Source organism: Furipterus horrens, unplaced genomic scaffold (genome assembly GCF_987537825.1).
Source record: "Furipterus horrens unplaced genomic scaffold, mFurHor1.1.pri manual_scaffold_8, whole genome shotgun sequence".
Taxonomy (NCBI): domain Eukaryota; kingdom Metazoa; phylum Chordata; class Mammalia; order Chiroptera; family Furipteridae; genus Furipterus; species Furipterus horrens.
Genome location: NW_028327178.1, coordinates 88,590,031 through 88,612,410, shown reverse-complemented (window position 1 = coordinate 88,612,410; position 22,380 = coordinate 88,590,031). Strand labels below are relative to the sequence as shown.

At 43.9% G+C, this 22,380-nt stretch overlaps 1 long non-coding RNA gene and 1 pseudogene across 1 annotated transcript; both read right to left on the bottom strand.

Annotated features, from left to right (window-relative positions):
• Positions 1-8,691: 8,691 nt before the first annotated feature.
• LOC150003352 (four and a half LIM domains protein 1 pseudogene) lies at positions 8,692-10,042 on the bottom strand (annotated as a pseudogene).
• Positions 10,043-11,637: 1,595 nt separating this feature from the next.
• Positions 11,638-17,378, bottom strand: LOC150003351 (uncharacterized). Its single transcript, XR_016512660.1, has 3 exons — positions 17,323-17,378; positions 17,110-17,209; positions 11,638-11,985 (listed from the first exon to the last, which is right to left on the bottom strand). It is a non-coding gene; the product is annotated as an uncharacterized LOC150003351 (long non-coding RNA).
• Positions 17,379-22,380: the final 5,002 nt, after the last annotated feature.

Below are 22,380 nucleotides of genomic sequence, written 5' to 3'. Positions count from 1 at the left end.
GCGTCGGCCTGCGAACCAAGTGTCACTGGTTCGATTCCCAGTCAGGGTACATAATTAGATTGCACGTCAGGTCCCCAGTTGGGGAGGCATGAGAGGCAATCACACAGTAAAAATAAATAAATAAATAAATAAAAATAAAAAAGAAAAGCCATTGCTATAGAGCACTGGGGACGAAAAAGGGGCCACATACTAAAACTGACAGGCTCAGGGGAGGCCTGCGTGGTGGGCCTCACAAACTCAGAGACCGAAGGTAACAGCATAAGATGGTCTGAACATAAAAATTTCTAGTAGTAGGTCTTGGAGGGATAGTCACATCCTAGGCCTGTAGATTCCTTGACAAAGGTCAATCTTTACCTTAAGTGAACCTGTCTGTTGCCTTTCTGCATTTAAGATAACAATATTTTTGAAATGTCAGCGTAATCTCCCTTTTCAGACCTTGACACCCACCACACGAGAGCGGAGACCACAGAACCCCCCTTGTTATCTTACTCCCTGAACACCATCTCTGTGTGCTATGAATGTTAATTATTAACTATCCTGCACCCACCAGTGTAAAAGAGGTATATGCCTCTTTGTTTTACTTTTTATCCAGTCCCAGAGACTTCTTCCATTTGCTTTCTCCCACCCCCTCAAACTACCCCAATGAGTTCCGTGTAACCGTCCCTATGTCTTCTCCTTTGATTCTAATGTATAAAGTGAGTTGCAAAACTGCCATTCTCTGGAGCATTTTCTTATTTTGTTCAGGTTTTGCTTCTCCTCAGTAATTGTCAGTTTGGTTCAAATAAACTCATAAAAATTCTCAACAGGTTGGGACGTCCCTTATGTCCTGCATGCAGAGGAGGAGATGCAGGCCAGGTGCTTGAAAGGCCTCATCTCAGCAGCTCCTTGCATCCCTGCAAAGCAGGTGTGAGAGGCCCAGACCCTTTCCAAGTTACACATCTGGAAAGTGGCTCCAAGGTCTCGTTTTCTCTTCTGCAAGAAAAGTGCTGCTTGAAGCTGAAGTGTGGACACACCCCAGGCTGTGCCACATGGTCATGAAGCGTGAAGTAAGCCATGAGTGATGGGCGTACCTGAGGCCAGGTCTTGAAGGCCAAAGAAAAGAAGGAAATAAAGATCCTGACCAAACCAAATGACAATCCCCCTACCCCTGGGCCACAACACGCACCTCATGATCTGAAAGGGCTTTAAGAGAAGATGGAGGAAAACCAGCCCAGAAGGGTAAGGGATTGCCTGTGGTCACATAACACCTCAGCATAGATTTAGGACTAGGACCTAGGTCCCCTAACCCCCACTTACACCTTGGGCCTGTCTTTTCTTTCCATGGTGTTCTAGCCATCTCCCATCTCTGACTTATCCCTATTCCAGCCACCAAGAAGTATCTTTCATTGGGCATGACCTTGATCAAAACCTCCAGTAGCCTCCTACTGAAGGGTCCAAGGAGGGTGGGTTACACTCAGGCCTAAACTCCCAGAGCTGACACTGAGGCTGCCATGGTCCGTCCTTCAACCCTATTACCTTTTCAACCTTGCCCCCTCAACACCTCTACCCCAGCCAGGCTGGAATCCTCTTCCATCCCTGCTTCAGACCTCTGTACCTTTGCCTGTGCTGCTGCTTCTGGAAGGCCTTCCCCTCCCCCGACTCCATGTGGCCAGATCCACTGAGCTCCTCTTCTGGGAAGCTTCCCTGATCACCCTCATCATGTGGCCTGTCCTACTCTGAGAGCTGGATCAGACTTTCCAGTTCATTTTTTGATAGTAATCATCTTCTATTCTTCCTCTGTGCTGTAGGCTACCAACCAGATCCTAAGTTCCTTGAGGGCAGGGCCTAGTTATTAGATCTACAATGGCTATTTTCAAAATAAAAATTGGAACATGTGCTCTGACCAGCTTTCTTATAACATTTGTATGCGCAACCTACAAAAGTAAAATGAGCATCTAATATACAGCATATGCTCAGAGACTCCCTAACGGCACCCTTGGCAGACCTGAGTAATTCCTGCTGAGCCCAGAATTGGCTTAGCATCCTCTCACAACAACGTCGCAGGCAGCTACTGCCACCTGGATTTGGTCCATGGGATGAAACCTCTGTGCCGCCTGACGGGTGCTCCGTGAGGGCAGGGCTGAGCACCTGCCAGGCAGAGTGGGCTCTCAGCCACTATTTATTGAATGAATAAAGGCCCCTTCTAGAAAAGTCAATCACAGTTATCAACTTAATGGCTCACTTACTTAAAAGATGGGATGATGCAGGGCTACATCATCAAATCTGAGTCCCAGAACTGTGACGTTGTCCAAGTGACTAACCCTCTCTGAGTTACAGTTTCCACATCTACGAATGGGAATATCGGACCTGCTTTACAGGCTTGTCTTGAAGATTAGTCATAGACAGTATCTAGGACCCAGCTGGCACTCAGTAAATGCCAGCGTCTAATTTCCTCATGGAATCGGTCTGGCTATAAGCTATAGAAATACAAGTTTTCAGGTTCAAGTAACAATGCTCTCACCTGAAGAGGGGGGACTGGTTGGTTGCTGGGCAGAGAGAAGTATTAGCTGTGCCCTCCTGCCCGCTGGGTGGTGCCGCAAAACCCTGATTATGTCACCATGGAATGATGGTAACAGGAAGAGGCCCGTTTGTTGGGTTCCTCCATGCTGGGTGCTCTGCTGGCCTGGGGCATAGCCTGACCTCCACTATTGTTCACAGCAGCCCCAGATGCAGAGAGTGAAGCACCTTGTCCAGGGCCACACAGCCCAAGTGGAAAGGCCAGGCCTTGACTGTGAACTGAATGGAGCTGCCTGGAGGGATGAGTTGAGCTGTTGAACCCAGATCTGTCAGACATCTGACCAAGGCTCCTGACCACCAAGACATATGTCATTGCTCTTCACTTCCTGTGACTGGGAGTACCCATTCAGCCAGACTGCGCACTGGCCTTTTCCTTCCTCCTGCAGCCTCTTCGCTCAGAGCAGGATGGCCCCTCGGCACCCCTGGGAGGGAGGCAGAGCTAGTATCATTGCCTCATTTTATAAATGGGGAACCTGTGTATGGGTTGGGGTGTGGGTTGTAATCTGGCTCACAGAGCAGTCAGTGCTGGGCTCGGGTCTCTCCCACTGGACTTGCCTTACTCTCTGCCCCACATCTTGGGGAGTCCTGGCTGCCCTCCTGAAGGCTTCTGGGAGAGCCACACAGGAAAACTCTCGCTCTTCCTACCTTTGCCTTGGTCACACTGCAGGAGGCTGTGGGTGGGGTGGGGAAGACTGTGGGGTGGGGGTGCACGGGCTCTGGGGAGACAGGCAGGAGAAGGAAGGCGAAGAGAACTCTAGAAATCTATGTTCAAAATCCTGTTTCTCCAGCTGTCTGAGTTGCTTTGCCCAAGAGTCACCCTGCTCCATGGCTGGGAAAATGTCCCCGGCCCCCTCAGCCCACCCAGACATCTCTCTTCTGAGCCGCTTCTGTGACTGACTTGGCACAGCAGGACTTCTCTAGCTGGGCGTCCTCCCCGAGAGTCCATTTTAGAGGAGGTTTTATGAAGCATTCATTATGTACTGAAACATCTCCCCAACCGTCACAGTTTTCACACTCGCTATGCACTATCTGCACCACCCAGTCTGGCTGCCGGGGCTGCAGACATGACAACTAACAACTACGTTCCAGGTAGCAGGAAGGAGGAAGAATAAAAAGTTCACCTCCCACTGAGTCGGCCTCCTCTAAGATGTCCACAAGGAAGTCCAGGGAGACTTCAACTTACATAGTCAGGTGGCATTAGCTGTGGGTACTGGAATACCAGCTAGTTAAGAACTACAAAGGGAACTATTTCCATTAAAGATCATTTAACAACCAATAATTAAAAAAAAAAAAAAAAAAAAGAACAGGTCCTGCATGCCATCTCTCAGCTCCCACGTTGGTTTCGCTTTCTGGAGATCTGGACTCGTCAAGGTAGGCTGGGTCATGCTGCAGAACAAACAACCCCAAATCTCAGTGGCCTCTAACAGGAAGTCATTTGTTACACACACCAGGTATCATTGGCAGGCTGGCAGGATTCTTCACAGCTTTTCACTCCAGGGCCCAGGGTGCTGTAGCAGCCACCATCTGTCTCAAAGCCCCCGTAGTGGGAGAGCCTCCGCTTGGCAATAAAACGCTCCAGGCCAAGGGGACAAATGTCACTTCTCTTACTTCCTTGGCCAGGGCTAGTCACATGACTCTACCCAACCACAAGGTCTCAGGGAACTACCATCCCACCCTATGACTGAGGGCAGAGCATGGGAAATAATATGGAGGATGATGTTGCTGACGACCTCAGGCCTCTGATCAGGGTGTCTGCCAGGTGGCTGTGATCACCTGTGCAGGGGCAGGGGGAGCAGCTGTGTCCTGGTGGTGGTGGTGGGGGGGTTGGGCCACAATGGAGCCCAGCTGGGACCTACCAGGGGCGTGAGAGTGCTGAAGGGAAGAAAAGACAGCTGACATTCCAGAGCCTGGGCAGGAGTGTCAGGTTCCGCTGCAGTGAAATCAGGACAGTATTTCCTGACCTGTGGAATTTGAGTGACAAGTCATTGAAATAGATGAGTAACATAGGGAAACCTGCCTTTATACTCCAAGCAGCCTTCCATAGAAGGCAGTACTTTGCGGTGGAAAAGCCTTGCCCTGCTGAGTCCGGTGATGAATTTGGGGGGCAAATTCAAAAGCAGGAGCCAGGCAAAGAGGGGCTTGGAAAATGCAGGCTGGAGGGGGCTTATACCAAGACCGTATGTGTTCACAGAGGCACAGTATATTGCTTTGGGGGCGACTTTATTTGGAATGGCTTTGAGGAAGTTGATGGAGATTATGGGAGCATTCAAGCCTCCCACACTTGCCCCCACCAAAACTGGGAACAGGTAAGACTGGGGAGCTATAAAGAGGGAAACGGGAAGGAGGGAAGCGTGATGGAGAGAGGCCTGCAGGTACGGTAACCTTCCCGGGGAAAGGCTCCTCCTGGGAGGGGTTCTGAGAGCAGGGTTAAGCTTTGAAGCTGTGATGTGAGGGAGAAGCCCCAGCTCCTCCTTCTGAAATCTTGAGGGAATTTGCTCTGTTGAGAGGAGGTCAGCTCCTGCACCGTGGGCACTCAACGTGCTGCCCTGTGTCGTCTGCGTCATGTCAAAGGCAGCCCGTGGACACACAGGTGCCCTCTGCTTCCTGAGGCTGGGGTGGGGAGATGGCACCTCAAACGCACGGGCCTGGGCCTGCCCAGCGCAGGAAGACATGCTGCTGAGGCTCGGATCTACTCTCCAGAAGCCTCAAGTGGTCTAATTCCTCTCCTGAGGTGAGAAATGGGGTAGAGGGCAACAGAAAGACAGGAGGAACATCTGGAGGTCAGGAGGAATCTTATTAACCTACGTGGGCATCCCATTTTGCAGGTGAAACAAACTGAGCCCTGGAGGGGTCAGCTTACCCATGGTAACCCAGCCAGTCAGTGACACAGCCGGGGGAGGAGTCACACCCGCCTTCCGAAGCCAGTGGAGGAAGGAAGCTGGGGCACAGAGCCGGAAGGCCATGCCCACAGTCACACAGCAATTCCGTAGCAGAGCCAGGATGCAAGGACTCCAGATCCTGTCTCTTCTGGCAGCCAGCCTGGAAAAGCTGCCCAGCCCTTTCACCTACTTGTTGTCTGGTGCTGGGGGAGGGGGGTTACAGGGAGAGGCAGCAGGATTTTCCAAGAAATCTATTTAGGCCCAGACACTAGGGAATGCCCCAGCTGGGAGCTGCATTCTGAGAGCTGATCTGAGACAACTCCTCTGAGGACAGAGGTGCTCACGGTGGAAAGCCAGGCATGATGCTCCGCCTCCTGCATGTGCGGTCTCATCAAGCCCTTATGTGTCCCTGTGAGTTGGGCATCTCTGCTGTTTTCTTTTCTCTTTTTTTAGAGAGGAAACTACGGTCCCAGGACTCACAGTCCAGTGCTCACACTCCCCAGGTGGGCACCGACGGCAGGAGGACCCTGGCTGACTGCCCATGAAGGAGGGAGAGGGGCTCCCAGCGTCTGGATGCTTTTCCTGCCTGGGCTGGAGCTGCTCCCGCAGGATTCTTGGAGCAGCCAGAGCAGGAAGGCAGGAACAATGGGCAGCCGGCAGCAGTGGGGTGCTTGGTTCCGGAGCCGGGCTGGAGGAGGCTGTGGGAATGAGGACCCTGCCCGGGAGACTAACAAGATTAACCACTAATATTGTGTGAGCACTCACTGTATTCCAGGACCTGAGTTAAACACCTTAGATGGATTATCTCAGGGAATCCTCACCTTATCCCTATTTTTAGCCCTATTTTACAGACAAAAATATTGAGACAAAGTTTAAGTAAAATGTCCAAGGTAAGTAAGAGGTGAAAGCCAGATATGAATCTAAGCAATCTGGCTCCAGATCCTAGGCTCTTAACCACTGTAAATTTTACACACACACACACACACACACTCTCTCTCTCTCTCTCTCTCTCTCTCATGCTATATATACCTTCTCACAATTTCCCTTTTTCATTTATCTGATTGACAGCTTTCTAAGTCATAAATATTGTCCTCAGTTATCATCCTTGTTGTTTTGAGAGAGGGGAAGGGAGGGAGAGAGGGAGAGAAACATCAATGTGTGGTTGCCTCTCACACACTCCTCAACCTGGCCTGCAACCCAGGCATGTGCCCTGACTGGGAATTGAACCGATGACCCTTTGGTTTGCAGGCCAGTGCTCAATCCACTGAGCCACACCAGCCAGGGCTGGGAAGCTCCTGTCCATGTATCATGGGAAAGGGACTGGGCTCTGAGCAGATCTGCCTCAGGCCAGCCTGTAATGTATGCGTTCTTTACTTCAGGCAGGAAGATGTCATGAGTCCCGGTGATTTTAAGAATACATTTATTAAAGCTGGGGACAATGAGATAAAGGAAGAGCTTAGGATAGAGAAACAACAGGCAAGAGCCTATGCGGTGCTCTGCATTGACTCTCCAGAAATGTTATAGGAAAGGCGTGAGCCAAGGCAGGGCTGTTGTTAGCTCACTGAAGTCAGAGAAAAGGGGGCCTTGGAGACAGGTCAGGGGGTCAGCCTGGGATGAGCTGCTGCTGCCCACTGCTCCCCTGGTTACAAGTCCAATAGGCACCCTTAGAGTTTAGGAGAAAGTTCCCATGCCCAAGAAAGAGGGAAGAAAGGTGTGGGCATATTCCAGAGAGAGCCCGCACTAACTTCCTCTTCCTTTTCTTTTCTTAATGCCAGTGGAGAGTGTGAATGCTGTCCCCCCATACAACAAATTATGCAGTCAAGTTTCCCACATTTGGGGAAATCACAGGGGTCAGCATATCCAGATTGCAAATCTGTTTTCTAAAGGTAGAGAATTTTAGGGGAGGTTGCAGGGGAGGATCTCAACAGACTAGCCATCAGCTTTCCAGGTGTGTTCTTTCAGGGTCATGGCGTCCACTGATTGTTCGGCACTAGGGTTGGTGTCCTGGGTAATTGCCTCAGGTCCTGGTGTCAGCCATGGCATCACTCCATCTGGTTTTGCTGCTTTTCTGGGCCTGGAGCTAAACACAACTGGGGCCTAAATGTTACCTCTAGTTTGACCAAAATTCTGTCTCCATGGTCAACAGACCACAGGCTTTGTTCCTATGATGATGTGATGCAGGTAAGAACTTCATTGTCCTGAGGGCCCAATGCTTGAGAGTGGTTGTGCAAGGGCTTGTATGGGAGTCCTGTGAGGCTCTTCTGTAGCCCCTTGTTCCTCCTCCAAAGGGGCCTAAAACCATATGAGTAATGATATGCTGGGGAGGAAAAGAAGGTAAGGGGAGGGTCTGAACTGCAGGGCCAGTGATATGAAAAACCAGGGGCTCCAAACCCCATGACCAGCGATATTCTAGGGGAAGAAAGGCCACCCCAGGGACAAGGTCCATGTTTTTCCAGTTTTGCCCATTGCTAGGCACCCAGGACTTTTTGCCCTGGTGATCTTCTCTACCTGGCCCATCATTCTTGTTCTGCTTATGTCTAACTATCACACATGCACGCCCACCCCCAACCCATCCATTTTTCCCACCAACTGAGGGGCCTGGATTTCTACCACTGGTGCTCTGTCACTGAATTAAGATATATATGTATGTATGTATGTATTTATGTGCTGCTTTATTTCTGTAAGGACACCTTGAAACATTAGATGACAATAGCTAACAACAAAATGCAGAAATGAGGCATCAGCTTCTCTAACCACTGCTACAATGCTACTACGTATTGTTATTACATGTTCACTTTTGATATCATGTCAATCTCCTATGTAATATAATAATGTAGCTAAAATACAGTAAGTCGGTTGTCCTGCATCTCAGGAAGCACTACAGGGAAATCCAGTTCTGTCTGTGAGGATGGCGGCCTTCCCAGTCCCCTAGAGATCCTGCTGAGCTCTTGAGGAACAGTCCTAAGGATCACAAGAGAAGGAATGGCATGGGTCTCTTGAACATGGACAAAAAGCAGACAACTACCATGTTACAAGGGACTCAACTCATCTCTGGAAATGTCACCTCCGTGTGACAGTCCTGGTGCCTGGTCAGCTACCCCTCTAGAGTTTTATGGTTACTCCCTGTGGGATGATTTCCAAATTGCAGAAACATTTGAAAGTAAAATAGTTTCATACAAGTTTCCAAACCCATACACTATGTTGCTATTAATTTAACTAACATTTTATTAATTAAAAGAAGAACAGCTGGGTCAGTTTTGTTAAGCTGCCAGAAGTATTCACTGTGACGATGTTCCTCTGAAACAGGCTCGTTCTCGCATCTGCCTGCATTTTCTAAACCACCTGCGTGGGCCATGCTTGAAAGTCCATAAAACACGGCACATGGGGAAGTCAATTATTAGTACAGAGAAAAGGTCAGTTTCGAATCACAGCTAAGTTTGAATGTTAGTTCTCTGGAGATCTGTATTAGTCCTTTGAAGGCACGAAAGAAGAGAAGGTTTTGGTGAGGAAGTGAAGTCATGCAATTTGATAGAGGCTCTTTCTGCTCACAGAAGAAGGTGAGCAGCGAGTTGGAGCGGCTGATGCAACCTGTGTGTTGTGTGAAGACATGATGGGTCCCGGCTGAGCCACGAAGGACATCTCAGTGGCGGCTTTATTCCCTCGGCTTCTTGCTTACATCGCTAAGCAGCTAAATGGTTAGCACTTTTCTGCTCTATGATAGCCATGCAGAAGAGTCCATCTAAGTGTTCACTTTTTAACTGCAGCCATTGCCTTTGCTGTGGAGTTGCTTTTTGCTAAATCCTAAAATGATCACTGTGTACCTTTATCTGAGTTAATACTGTAAAATGGGAGAAAAGACAGAGAGAACAACTTTGAAGAGGAGAAAGGGTGCTCTTTCCCTATGGATAGTTTCATGGCAGAGGGCGAGGACACAAAGAACAAGACTCAATTCCATTTTACAGGACAGGAGCCCCTGTCATTTTACAGCTTTTTGGCAGTCTGGACAACACACTTGTTCCTGAAGGAAAACAAAGTACTTGTTGGCCAGATTCACGGAACCCTTTTTGCAATGGAAGCAGCTGTGGTGCCAGGATTGCCCTGCACAGGACACCACACTGAAGCCTTGACCAACTCCTTGCTGCACTTCACGCAATGCTTGGCAAAGGCGGCCACATGGCAAGTCATGCAGTACAAGTGTTCCCCCTTACGGAAGAAGCTTCCAGTCCCAGTGACTTACATGCATCTTTGCGTCACAGTCTCCCTTTCCTCCACGTTCTAATCTTCTGTCACAATTGGGTTGAAGCAGCCCTCGCACTTGGAGAAGTCCTCCCTTGTGGCGCATTTGTTGCACCGGATCTTGTCCTTGGCCACAAAGGTCTCACCGGCCAAGGGGTGCAGGCAGCTGGCACAGTGGAAGCAGGTGTTGCACCAGGGCTGTTCTTACCGTGCACCTCCTCGGCGTCCTGACGGGCTTGTGGCATTCCATACAGCGGCTGGCGCACAGTCTCTCAGAGCACTCCAGGCAGGAGTGGTGGCCACCCCCACCCCCCACTTCTTCCTCTGTGGGGGATCCCTGTAGTAGAGGCAAATTTCTGAGCCATTGTGCCCACCTTGCACCTGGAGAGACCGCACACTTTGTATGGAGAATGGGAGGTATGATGCCTTCTATGGCATCATCAATTATAAGATGTTTTTGAAAGGAAAAAATATTTTACCTATTTAATAACTTGAGGATGAAAAAAGCATATCAGGGGAACCCCTTTAAAAAACAACACTGGACATTAGGGTGTTTTTCATTTATGAAGTTGTATATCAGAGTCTCCTTCGGTGATTTGATCAAAATTCTCCACAGTTAAGAGTCTAAACTTTCTTTGGCTGAATTTGGCAATTTCACTTCTAATTACATTGTCTGGCCAGTGATAGCCTTTTGTACACTTGATAACCTTTTATTTTGTCATCATTTTAGAAGACATTTTAAGTGAAACTTGGAATCTGGTAAAATTCCATCAGCTTTGATCACAGCCAGCCATCCAGGCAATTGGACAGCAGACAATGACTAAGTCACCCTTGGCCTGCTGGTTGGCATGTTCTTTCCGCATCAATTGTGGGGAATATCGTCATTCCAGAAACGTTAAGGTGTAGGGGAGGAGCTGGTGTGTCAGAACTAGTCATAATCATAGTTCCTTTTCCTGTGAGTCAAGCACTGAGCTAAACAGAACAGAGGTAAGGCATGGGGCAAGTAACATCACCACTCTGGGTCTCAACTGTCATATTTATAAATGACAGTAACAGCTTCATTGAGTTAGTTGTTGAGAAGATTTAATGAGAACTCTTATTCTCACAATTACCCTTTGAGGTCAATATGATGACCCTACTCTATGGTTTAGGATGCTGAGATTAAGGACAAGAAGTGGTATGTCCAAGGTCACTCATTTGGGAAGGAGGTGGTGGATCTGGGACTCCAAACCAGGTTTACATTTTTAACTATAATGCCATCTGGACTTCCAGCCAGGAGCTGGGCTCCTCCTTAGGGGTGCAGGGTGGGGTGAGCCAGGGGAACTTGGGGGTCCAGTTCTTAAGACAAAGGGCAGGGAAAATTCATCATCACCAGCCAAGGTCACTGCCCAGACCACTGTCTTAGCCTTATCTGTGGAATCTTGGACCTTTGAAAACTTCAGAGAGGGAACTCCATGGCCATATAGCCAGAAATGACAGGGCTCGAGCTGGAACCCCATTCCCTGACTCCTGACATGGTCCTCACGCTTCACTTCCTTCCCCTGTAGACACCCCTCCCAGAACCCCATTCCCCAAGAAGCCCTCCCTGACACCCTGGGTCCACGTCCCTGTGACTTGCTCAGGCTGGTTTTCAACACTTGCTGACATTTCAGACATACCCTTTGGAGTCAGGCTGACCTTGGGTTTGACTCCTCCTGCCACTTAATTGTGTAATCCTGGATTCATCCCTGCCCCTCACTGAGTCTTGGTTTCCTCACTTGTAAAATAGGTTACAAAAGCCCATCTCATGAGGTTGATATAAAGTTTTGGGTGAGGTCTGCCACACAGGGAGTTAGCCTTCAGGCGTCAGCTGCCTTCTGTCCCTCCCTATGCAACATAATCATTCTCATTAATAATAGCAAAATAAGTAATAATGGTCAGAAAAAAAGCAAATAGTGAAAAATTTCTTTTACTGGACTTCACATACATATAATTGTGGCAGTGAAAAATAATGAACTAAACAAATACAATTTTATAGAACAAAAAGGAAAATTGTAATGAATACTTTGTCATATTAGTATCTTTTTTTGCAAAAAGGAAAAATGACACATTAAGAAGCACTTGCAAAAGAGGGAGTCCACGAGGTTCAGAATGTGACCTGCATACGGAATGGCAGCCTGAGATCACTGGAGCTCTGCTTCTGCCTCTCACATCCGCAGGGCTGCACTGCTTACTTCACATCTGCTCTTTAAATGCAGGGCTGTGTGGAACCCACCACCTGTCTCTGAGGTGGAGTTGAACTGCTCCAAATTGTTACCAAACTTGAAACAAATGCCTGTAGTTGCCAGGAGCCAAGGGTATAAAGAAATTCTCTGGATTAACTGGAACGCAGTGTTTATTACAAGAAAAGTAGTTTTAAAATGTGCTGATATCATATTCTTAACAGTAACCCTAATAATTACTTAAATATATTTATTGATTTTGGAGAGAGAGGAAGGGAAAGAGAGAGAAACATCAATCGGTTGCCTCCCATATATGTCCTTACCAGGAATCGAACCCACAAACTTTTGATGTATGAAACCAAGCTTCAACTGAGCCCCACTGGCCAGGGCCCCAGTGATTGTTTAGAACTTACGACTGACAAAAGATTTCTATCTGGAGGAGTAATTACCTGCCTGGAACTTCTGCTCTTGTCACACTTTTATTTTTATTTTTATTTTTAAAGATTTTATTTGTTTTTAGAAGGGAAGAGAGGGAGAAAGTGAGGGAGAGAAACATCAATCGGTTGCCTCTTGCATGCCCCCAGTCAAGGACCTGGCCTGAAACCCAGGCAGGTGCCCTGACCAGGAATCAAAATGGTAACCTTTTGGTTTGCAGGATGACACCCACTCCACTGAGCCACACCAGTCAGGATTCTCTTCTCACTTTTAATCAAATGGCTGTGGGACCCACGGCAGGACTGTGGGGACACCAGATTGCCAAATGGAAACAGTTTCACATTGATTTAGCCAAGGGTACAGATCTAATGGAAGCAACGTGGCAACAGGGCAAGAGCAGATGCAGCAGGTTGTGGCCTGGCTTCTCCTTTCCCCCCAGGTTCCCTCTGGGACCTCCCAGTTGCTACTTTCTCTGAGCATGCAAGATCCTTCCAGAGCAGAGAAAAAGGCTGAGTTATTGCTATGACACAGTCTTTATTTATTTTAAAATTGAGATATAATTGGTATATATTTAAAAAGTTGTCTTTATAGTTAAAGTGGGTTTCGTGCAGACAACATACAGTTGAGTCTTGTATTTTTAAGTATTTTTATCCAGTCTGACATTAAGTGCACAACATAACGATTCAATATTGTGAAATGATCACCCCTAGTTAACATCTATCACAATACTTACAATTTTTTTTTACTGTGACGAGAACTTTTAAGATCTAGTAACTTTCAAATATACAATATAGCATTATAAACTATAGTCACCATGCTGTACATTGCAGCCCAGGACTTATTTTATAGCTGAAAGCTGATCATTTTTAACCTTCTTCATCCACTTAGCATCCCCCTCCCCTCCGCCTACCACCAATCTGTTCTCTGTATCTGTAAGCTTGGTTTTTGTTTTTAAGAGTCCACATATGTGAGATCATATATCTGCCTTTCTCTTTTATTTCACTTAGCATAATGTTATCAAGGTCCATTTATTATGCTGTCACAAATGAAAAGATTTCATTCTTTTTTTATGGCTGAATAATATTTGTGTTTCTATCATATTTTCTTTATCCATTTTTCATTGATGGACACTTAAGTTGCTGCCATATCTTAGTTATTCTAAGTAATGCTGCAACGAACACGAGGATGCATGTACCTTTTCAAATTAGTGTTTTTGTTTTCTTCAGATAAATACCCAGAAGTGGAATTGCTGGACCATATGTAAACCTACTTTTAATTTTTTGAGGCACCTCCATACTATTCTCCATAGCGACTATATCAATTTACATTCCCACCACCCCTGTACAAGGGTTTCCTTTTCTCAGCATCCTCTGCAAACACTTGTTATTTCTTGTCTTTTTGATGACAGCCAATTCTAACAGGTGTGAGATGATACCACATTGTGGTTTTGATTTGCATTTCCCTGATGATTAGAGGTATTGAGTATCTTTTCATGTACCTGTTGGCCATCTGTATGTCTTCTCGGGAAAAATGTTCCTTCAGATCCTCTGCCCACTTTTTAATCTGATTGTTTGGTTACTTTGCTATGAGCTTTGTAAGTTCTTTATGTATTTCAGACATTAACTCCTTATCTGATAAATGATTTGCAAATATTTTCTCACATTTGGTAGGTTGCCTTTTCATTTTGCTAATGGTTTCCTTTGTGCAGAAGCTTTTTAGTTCAATACAGTCCCACTTGTTTACTTTTGCTTTTGTTGTCAAATTTAAAAAAAATCATCACCAAGACCAATGGCAAGCATCTTACTGCTGTATTTTCTTCTGGGAGTTTTATGGTTTCAGGTCTTATGTTCAAATCTTTAATCAATTTTAAGTTAATTTTTGTGTGTGGTATAAGAGAGGGCCATTTTCCCAACACCATTTATTGAATAGACTGTTCTTTTCCCATTGTACATCTTGGCTCCTTCTGTCTTTTCTGAAATATCTATTTAGGCTACAAATTTCCCTCTAAGCACTGCTTTTGCCAGCTCCCACAAATTTTGATAAGTTATACTTTCATTTTCATTTAGCTAAAATTTTAAAAAATTTTCTGAGACTTGATTCATGTGTAATTTAGAAATGTGTTATTTAATCTCCAAATATTTTGAGATTTTTCCAATTATCTTTCTTTTATTAATTTCTAGTTCAGTTCCATTGTGGTGTAAGAGCAAGCTTTGTATGATTTATATTCTTTCAATTTTGTTCAGGTGAGTTTATGGCCTATCTTGGTGAATGTCCCATACTCCTCTTTACCTGTGATAATTTTCCTGGTTCTGAAGTCTGCTTTGTCTGAAATCAATACAGCTAACTCCAGATTTCCTGTAAAGGTATACCCCTTTACTTTTTATGTGTGTCTTTATATTTAAAGTGGGTTTCTTGCAGATAACTTACAGTTGGGTCTTGTGTTTATAAATTTTTTAAAAATCCAGTCTGACAATGGATTTTAAATGGTCTTTAATTGGTGTATTTAGACCATTCACACTTAAAGTAATTATTGAGATAGCTGGATTAATATCGACCATGTTTGTTTGTAACTGTTTTGTATTTATGTCACTTAAATGTCTTTTTTTAAATCTTTCCCTCTTTTTGACTTATCTGGTTTTAATTTTAAATGATTAAATTTTTTCTCCTCTCAGCATATTAATTACTTCTTTTTTTAAACAGTTACTGTTTTCCCTAATATGCAGTATATGTTTACAATTAATCTAAGTCCACTATCAAATAATACTATTCCAATTAATGGGCAGTGCAGGTGCATTATAGGAGTATTACCAATTACTCCCTTCCATTCTTTATAATATTGCTGCCATTCATTTCACTTATCCATATGCTGTAATGATCCAGTTCATTTTTGCTATTGTTACTTTAGATATAGTTACCTATATGATTAGGTAGGTATACAAATGACAAAGTTTTTATTTTACTTTCATTTCTTCCTTCTCTGATATTCTTCTTTTCTTTATGTACAATAGATCTGTTTCCAACCTATTTCATTTTTCTTCCATCTGAAGAACTTTTAACATTTCTTGCAAGACAGGTCTACTGGCCACCAATTCCTTCAGTTTTTGTTTAACAGAGAAAGACTTTATTTCTCTACTTTTGAATGATAATTTTACTGGATGCAAAATTCTAGGCTACTGAGTTTTTTTCTTTCAACATTTAAAATATTTCACTCCATTCTCTTCTTGTTTCCATGTTTTCTGATGCAAAATCCAGTGTAATTTTCATCCTTGTTCCTCTGAAGGTGTTTTCCCTCCCCTCGCCCCCACCTTTGGCTTCCCTCAATATTTTCTTTTGTCTTTGGTTTCCTGAGTTTGAATGTGATATGCTTAAATGTATATTTTTTGGTGTTTATCTTGCTTGGTATTTTCAGAGCTTCCTGGATTTGTGGTCTGGTGTCTATCATAAATTTTGGAAAATTGTCAGCCATTAATATTTCAAATATTTCTTCCGCTTCTTTTTTTCTTCTTCTGGTTTTCTCAATATGTATATGCTACACCTTCTGTATACATCTCACAGTTCACAGGTATGCTATTCTAGTTTATTTCATTTTATTTTTTTCCAGCTTTATTGATATAATTGACATAACATTTAAGATTTACTTTCTTAGTGGCTTTCAAGTACAGCATACAGTTTGTTACCTATAGTCACACGCTGTATATTAGAACCCCAAAGCGAATTCACCTTATAATTGGAAGTTTGTACCCTTTGACCAGTATTTCCTAATTTCCTCCACCCAGCCCCCAGAAGCTACCATTCTGTTTCTATGAGTTTGTCTTTTAGTGTGTACTACTTTAGAATTTTAACGTCTTCTTGAGATTCGCACAGCTTCTTAAATCTGTAGGTTTGTCTTCGGCTAAATTTGGGATGTATTCAGGTATTAGTTCTTTAGTGTATTTTCTGCACTCTACTCTTTCTTATCTCCTTCTGGCACTCTAATGACAAAAATGCATTTTGGTACTGTCCCACAGGCCCTGGCATTCTATTTGTTTGTATAAACCGTTTCCCTGTTTAAGCTGCATAAATTTTGTTGGCCTATCTTCAAGTTCACTGCTTCTTTTCTGTCATATCCATTCTGCACCAGTGCCCACTCAGTAAGCTTTTTATTTGTTACTGTATTTTTTAGTTCTAAAACTTCCATTTTTTTAATCTTTTATTTATTGACCAAAACTTCCTATTTTTCTGTTTCAAGAGTGTTTATAGTGGCTTGTTAAAGTCTGCCTTCTTTTACTCAGTGTATCTGTGAGATTCATTGGTATTACAGGGTATATTGACAGTTCATTTCTTTATATTGCTGAGTAGTATTCCATTACATTTTTGTCTGTGCTTTCATTTGAATTGTCACCACCCTCTGTTCTTGCCAGACAGACACCAAAAGCCAATGGACTACAGCTGCTCTTGCCATGACCCTTGCTAAGGTCCTGCTCTCAAAGTTTCTGTTCTTTGGTCCAAAGGAGGAAAAATTTGGTAGTACTTATTTCAAGGCATGGGTAGGATAAGATTTCAGAATAAAAGGATGGTTTCTTTTCTGGATTCATGAATTGATAGGCTCCATCATATACTTACTAATAGCCTGTTCAGAACAAAGTACATAAAAAAGTCATCCTCTTGCAAGAGAATTTTAGGGGTTTGTAGCCTTGGTCTTATATTACTGTCTATGTTCTATGAGTTAATAACAGGAATATCGACACCTTCTTCATCATATTCAAGAGTAACTACCTGATTGCAGTCCTACAGAATTATCACCATCCTTTCATGTTGAATACCTGGTGGCTTGTGAAGAGTTGAGTACCTCACTAAAGAGTCTTGTCCACATCCTTGAGTTCTTTAAGGTTTGTCTTCTGTCCAAATCATGCACTCAAATCCCTGATGGAAGAAGTTTGTTACTCTGGGCAGCTGATTAACTTTTTGATGGCAACTGTCAGATCAGGTAGGGGTTCTCTGACCTTGTAGATTCTCTGTTGGCTAGTTATATTTACCTGGTGGATGCATGATTTCTCTGACTGCTCTCTTCACAAAAGTACACATTCAGACTTTAAAATGAAGTGATAAGTAGTGTTTATACTGGGAGGCAAAGTCAGTTTTAGTTGCTACCAATACAAGGTTGGATATATTCTTTTCAAAAAGATGACTATTTCCCATTTAGCCAAGTCTTAAGATAAATAGTTGGTTGCCAGGTTTCTAGTTATACTGGTTTCTGTACTATCTGTTCAGACACAAGCTCTTTTTAAAATGTGCCTAGTTGGAATTTCTTCATATACTTGAACCAAAACAACACATTGCAACAGATGAAATGCAGAAGTAGAAGTGAGAATTGTCTTAAATACAGCTATCAATTAAATAAATAAGAATTCCAAACTGAAAAACATTATTTCCAGACTGACTTTCCAAATGTTCAGTAAATGAAACACAGGAGAAAAAGATAAATGAAAAGAAAAAATGACCCACACAAGGCCACATTACGAAATTTCATAAAACTATAGATAAGCAGAAGATCTGAGAGATTTCAGAGGAATAAGAGATCACATGTAAAGGAACAGAAAACAAAATGACATCACCCTTCTGAACACTGGAAAGTACAAAACAATGCAGCAATGCCTTCTTTCTTAGGGAAAATAATAACCAATCTAGAATGATAGCCCCAACCAAACTATCAATCATTTGTGAGGGTAGAAGACATTTTTACAGTATGTACTCTACCTAGTGTTATAATGGTCCCCAAAGAACCATGCCTCCCTGTAGCCACACTACCCTGCGATATAACTTTCTTGGTCCTTCGAGTAAGAGAGGTATTTGTTTATTTACTCCCTTGAATCTGGGATGGCCTTGTGATTTGTTCTGACCAACAGAATGTGGCAGAAGTGACACTGTGAGTTCTGCAGCCAAGGCTTTAGAGAGACTTTGAAGCATTGCCTCTCACCTTCTTGGAAGTGAGACCCCCATGCTGTGAAGAAGCCTAGGTATGTCTACCAGAGGATGAGAAGCCACATGGGAAAATGTTGAAAAGTGAAACATCAAGATGCAGAATATAATGTAAAATTCTTAGAGCAGCTTAATGCTTTTTTTCCCATTAGATTGTCTTATTTAGAATTGTATAATTATTTAGGATATAAAAATTTTGTTATATTTTGCAAATATTTTCTCTCCATTATGGCTCACTTTTTAACTTTATGTTATCATTTACTTTTTTTTAATTTTAATTTTTCATTGGCCACATCTATGATAATTTTCTTTAGGTCTTTGAGGTTTTTTTTTCTTGATTAAATCTCTTTCCACACAAAAGTTTACTTTAACATTATTTTCTCTCTTAAACAAAACAGAACACAACAGTATAAGCAATTGGTGCTATATGGTGGCAAGAAAATGCTGCTTTTCTGTAATGACTCGTTCCCTCATTTCAGCCTGAAGTCACACTGATCAAGTGTACTCTGAATCTGAGGACTCGCTACCCTCACTTCTACCAGTCTGGTCAAGGCCTCCATCATCTCTTGCCTGAAAGACCCCAAAGGCCAGCTCACTGGTGTCCTGCCTCCTCCCCTGCCCATTTCAGTTATCCATTGCTATGAAATCAACCACCTCAAAACCAGTTTATTAAATCTCACAATCCTGTGGGTTTTCTTAAGCTGGGGGTATTCCTCTAATTCACAGGATATTGCTGGGCAGAATGCCCACATAGGTGGCTCACTCAACCTGGCTGGTAGTTGGTGCTGGCAGCTGGCTGGGTCCTCAGCTGGGGCTGTGGGCCTCGATTCTCCTCTGTGTAGCTTGGGCTCAAGAGCTAGTGTTCCAAGAGTAAGGCAGTGGAAGTGGGTAGTCTTCTAAGACCTGGGCTTGGAAGTCCCAGAACATCCCTTCCACTGCCTGCTAATGGTCAAAGCAGTCACGCAGCCAGCCAGGCAAGGGGAGTGCAGGAATCATAGAGAGCCTCTTTGGAGACAAGCTATCATGACCCACTTCAGGCAATTTTAGTTTTCAGAGACATCTTTTAAAAACAAATAGACATCACCCCTTGCTGAAATCCACCAACAGCATCCTTTCACTCCATACCTGTAATGTAATGCCCTGCTTTACTTGGCCCCTGCCCAAGTCTGTCCTTCATGCCTCTGCTCCCTCATCGTGGTCTCAGTGTGTTCCCAGCATCTCTAACTCCCCACCCCTCTGTGGGCTGGAAAGCTTTTGCACCTGCTGTTCCATAACCTAGAACAGTTTTCCTCCAAGCCTTCGCTTGGCTACTTCACTCTCCTCACTGTTTTCACGCTCTCGATAGCTGACATTATTTATTTCTTCATATTTTAAATCTCTGCTAGAATGTAAGGTCCTTGCAGACAGTGCCTTTCTCCGTCCTATCCTGATTCACTGCTAGCATCAAGAACAGCACTGATCACAGGGATGGCATACCATAAGTACGTTCTATAGGTAACTGAATTTATTTCCCTAAATCTTGGGCATGTACTGCACTGAGAAATATATGAACTAATTCCAAAGCGGAAAAACTACAGTGGTAATTAGTAGACAGATCCAATAATATCCTAGTCCTACATACCTACCAGCAAGTATTTCTACCTTCCTAATAAAAGCTGACAGCTGTTTTCCTGTGTGTCCTGCAGCAAACCCAGCCTCTGATGGGGCCATAACCTATCTGCCCCGCGCATGCATGGAACTCAGGGAACTTGGAAAACTCATCAGACTCCCTCTGGGCAGAAGCGAGGGGAGTGCTGCCTTTGACATTTTAATCCATTTTTGGTGTCAGCTGTCCCTCATTAACTCAATTTAATTAGAGGGCTGAGGAGAATCTCTAAACTATGGTTTCTCGGTGGTTCCCAAGAAGCCAGTGCAGTCCCAGGTTGTCAACCAAAGTGAACCCAAACTCGCATTTGTGCAGGGAGCAGGTGCGTAAGGGCAGAATTATTAGATGCATATTCCACGTGTCAAAGATAAATCTAAGTCCAAGACAAAATTAATGACACCTGTTCATAATAAACTTGCAGCTAACAAACCCTTCTGCTGGTACCTTTGTTTCAGCAGGGGTTCAGACACAAGAGTGGAAGGAGAAAAAAAACTGAAGTCTGATTTATCAGGTTTGTAGGATCCTGGAGATTTTTTAAAAATTCTGATTCGTTGTTATTGTTACACATTAAAACTAAGAAGGGAATGCCCCTGTATTAGTTTCCTATTGTCACAGTAACAAGTTACCACAAACTTAGTGGCTTAAAACAACAGCTATTTGTCATCTTATAGTTCTGGAGGTCAGATTCCAAAATGAGTCTCACTGGGCTAAAACCAAAGCGTGGGTAGGGTTGGTTTCTTCTGATGGCCCTAGAACTCAATTTTTTTTTTTTTTTTTTTTTTTTTTTTTGGTGCCTCTTCTGGTTTCAAGGGGCCACTAGCATTCCTAGGCTCACAGTTTCTTCCTCCACCGTCAAAGCCAGCAGCATGGCATCTTCAGATGGCTTTCCTTACTTATTTCCCTGATTCATTTAAGGACCCTCGTGATTACGATGAACCTACCCACATATAATCCATGATAACCTCGCCACCCCAGGGCCCTTAACGTAATCACATCTGCAAATTCCCTTTTGCCATGCAATGTAACATATTCACAGGTTATAAAAATTAGGATGTGGGCATCTTTGAGGGCCATGGTTCTGCCTATCACAGACACTGTTCCTGATCCAGAGGATTTCTATGACCTTTAAATTCAATGAGAACAGCTTCCCTATGTGTCTGAATGAATGTACCATACTGAGTGCTAAGTGTAACAAGATACAGTATAGAATCTCATTTAAATTGAATTCTGTAACAGGCAATATTATGGCAGAAAAACATTAAAACAATTGTTGCCTCCAGAGGTGGGCAGGGACTGACTGGGAAAGAGCATAAGAAAACTTTTGAGATGGTGATATTCTACCTTTGTAGGGTTTTAGGGTACAAAAGTATAAACAAATACTGAATTTTAATGATATATATTTAGGGGGTACTGTATTAACATCTGCCACTTATTTTGAAATGTAATATAAAAAGATGGATAGAGAGATGGATAAAGATGTGATAGAATGTTTATGGTAAAAGCTAGGTGGCAGGTGTGTGTTCACTGTAAAAATCACATTGTTTAACAATTTTTATAAAAGAATTTTTTGGAAAGATACAACCCTGAAATATTGCTCTGGCGACTTAAATTAATAAAGGGATGGATTTGGAAAATCATTAAGCAAGTTCTTGAACAACCTATTTAAAATCAAAGGCTCTTCTCTTCATTAGGGCAACTTTGGAAAAGCCTATACAGGTGTGGGAGCATTTCTGGTGGTCTCTGTAATGAGGGAGGACAGGAGCGTACACAGAGTAGGGGTCAGGAGGTACTGCAACTGCCCAGCCTGTGCAAATGACAAAACCTCCACACCAAATGTTACTAAGGGTCACCAATTCAAAATTCCATCTTCCCTGCTCTGGCCAGGTGGCTCAGTTGGTTGGAGCATTGTCCCACACACCAAAAGGTTGTGGGTTTGACCCTTAGTCGGGGCACATACCTAACTAAGTTGCAGGTTTGATCCCCAGCCGGGGTGCATATGTGAGGCAACTGATCGGTTTCTCTCTGACAATGATGTCTTTCTTCCTTTCTCGCTCTGTAAAATCAATAAAGATAACCTCGGGTATCTTAAAAAATAATAATAGAAATAATAAAACCAATCTTCCCCTTATAATTCTTCATTAATTTACTGGTAGCACATCTTCAACTTGTTGGTAACCCTGCAGATAACCTAGCATACCCAGAACATGTATTTAATAAACATCTGATGATGGGTGAGAAGGTGCTCCCTGACGACCCCAGCCTAACTTCCAGGTAGCTCCCTCCATGGGTGAAGATGTAAACCTACTCCCCACCCCGTGCCCCCCAGAGATCAATGGGAAAGGATGTCCCTGCTGCAGTTTGGCCAGTACACAGCCTCCAACACCACATTCCCTTGGTCACACCTCTAACCCCATCCTCCTGCACCAAAAGGCAGGGGGAAGCACCTGAAAGTAACCACCATCACACCAAG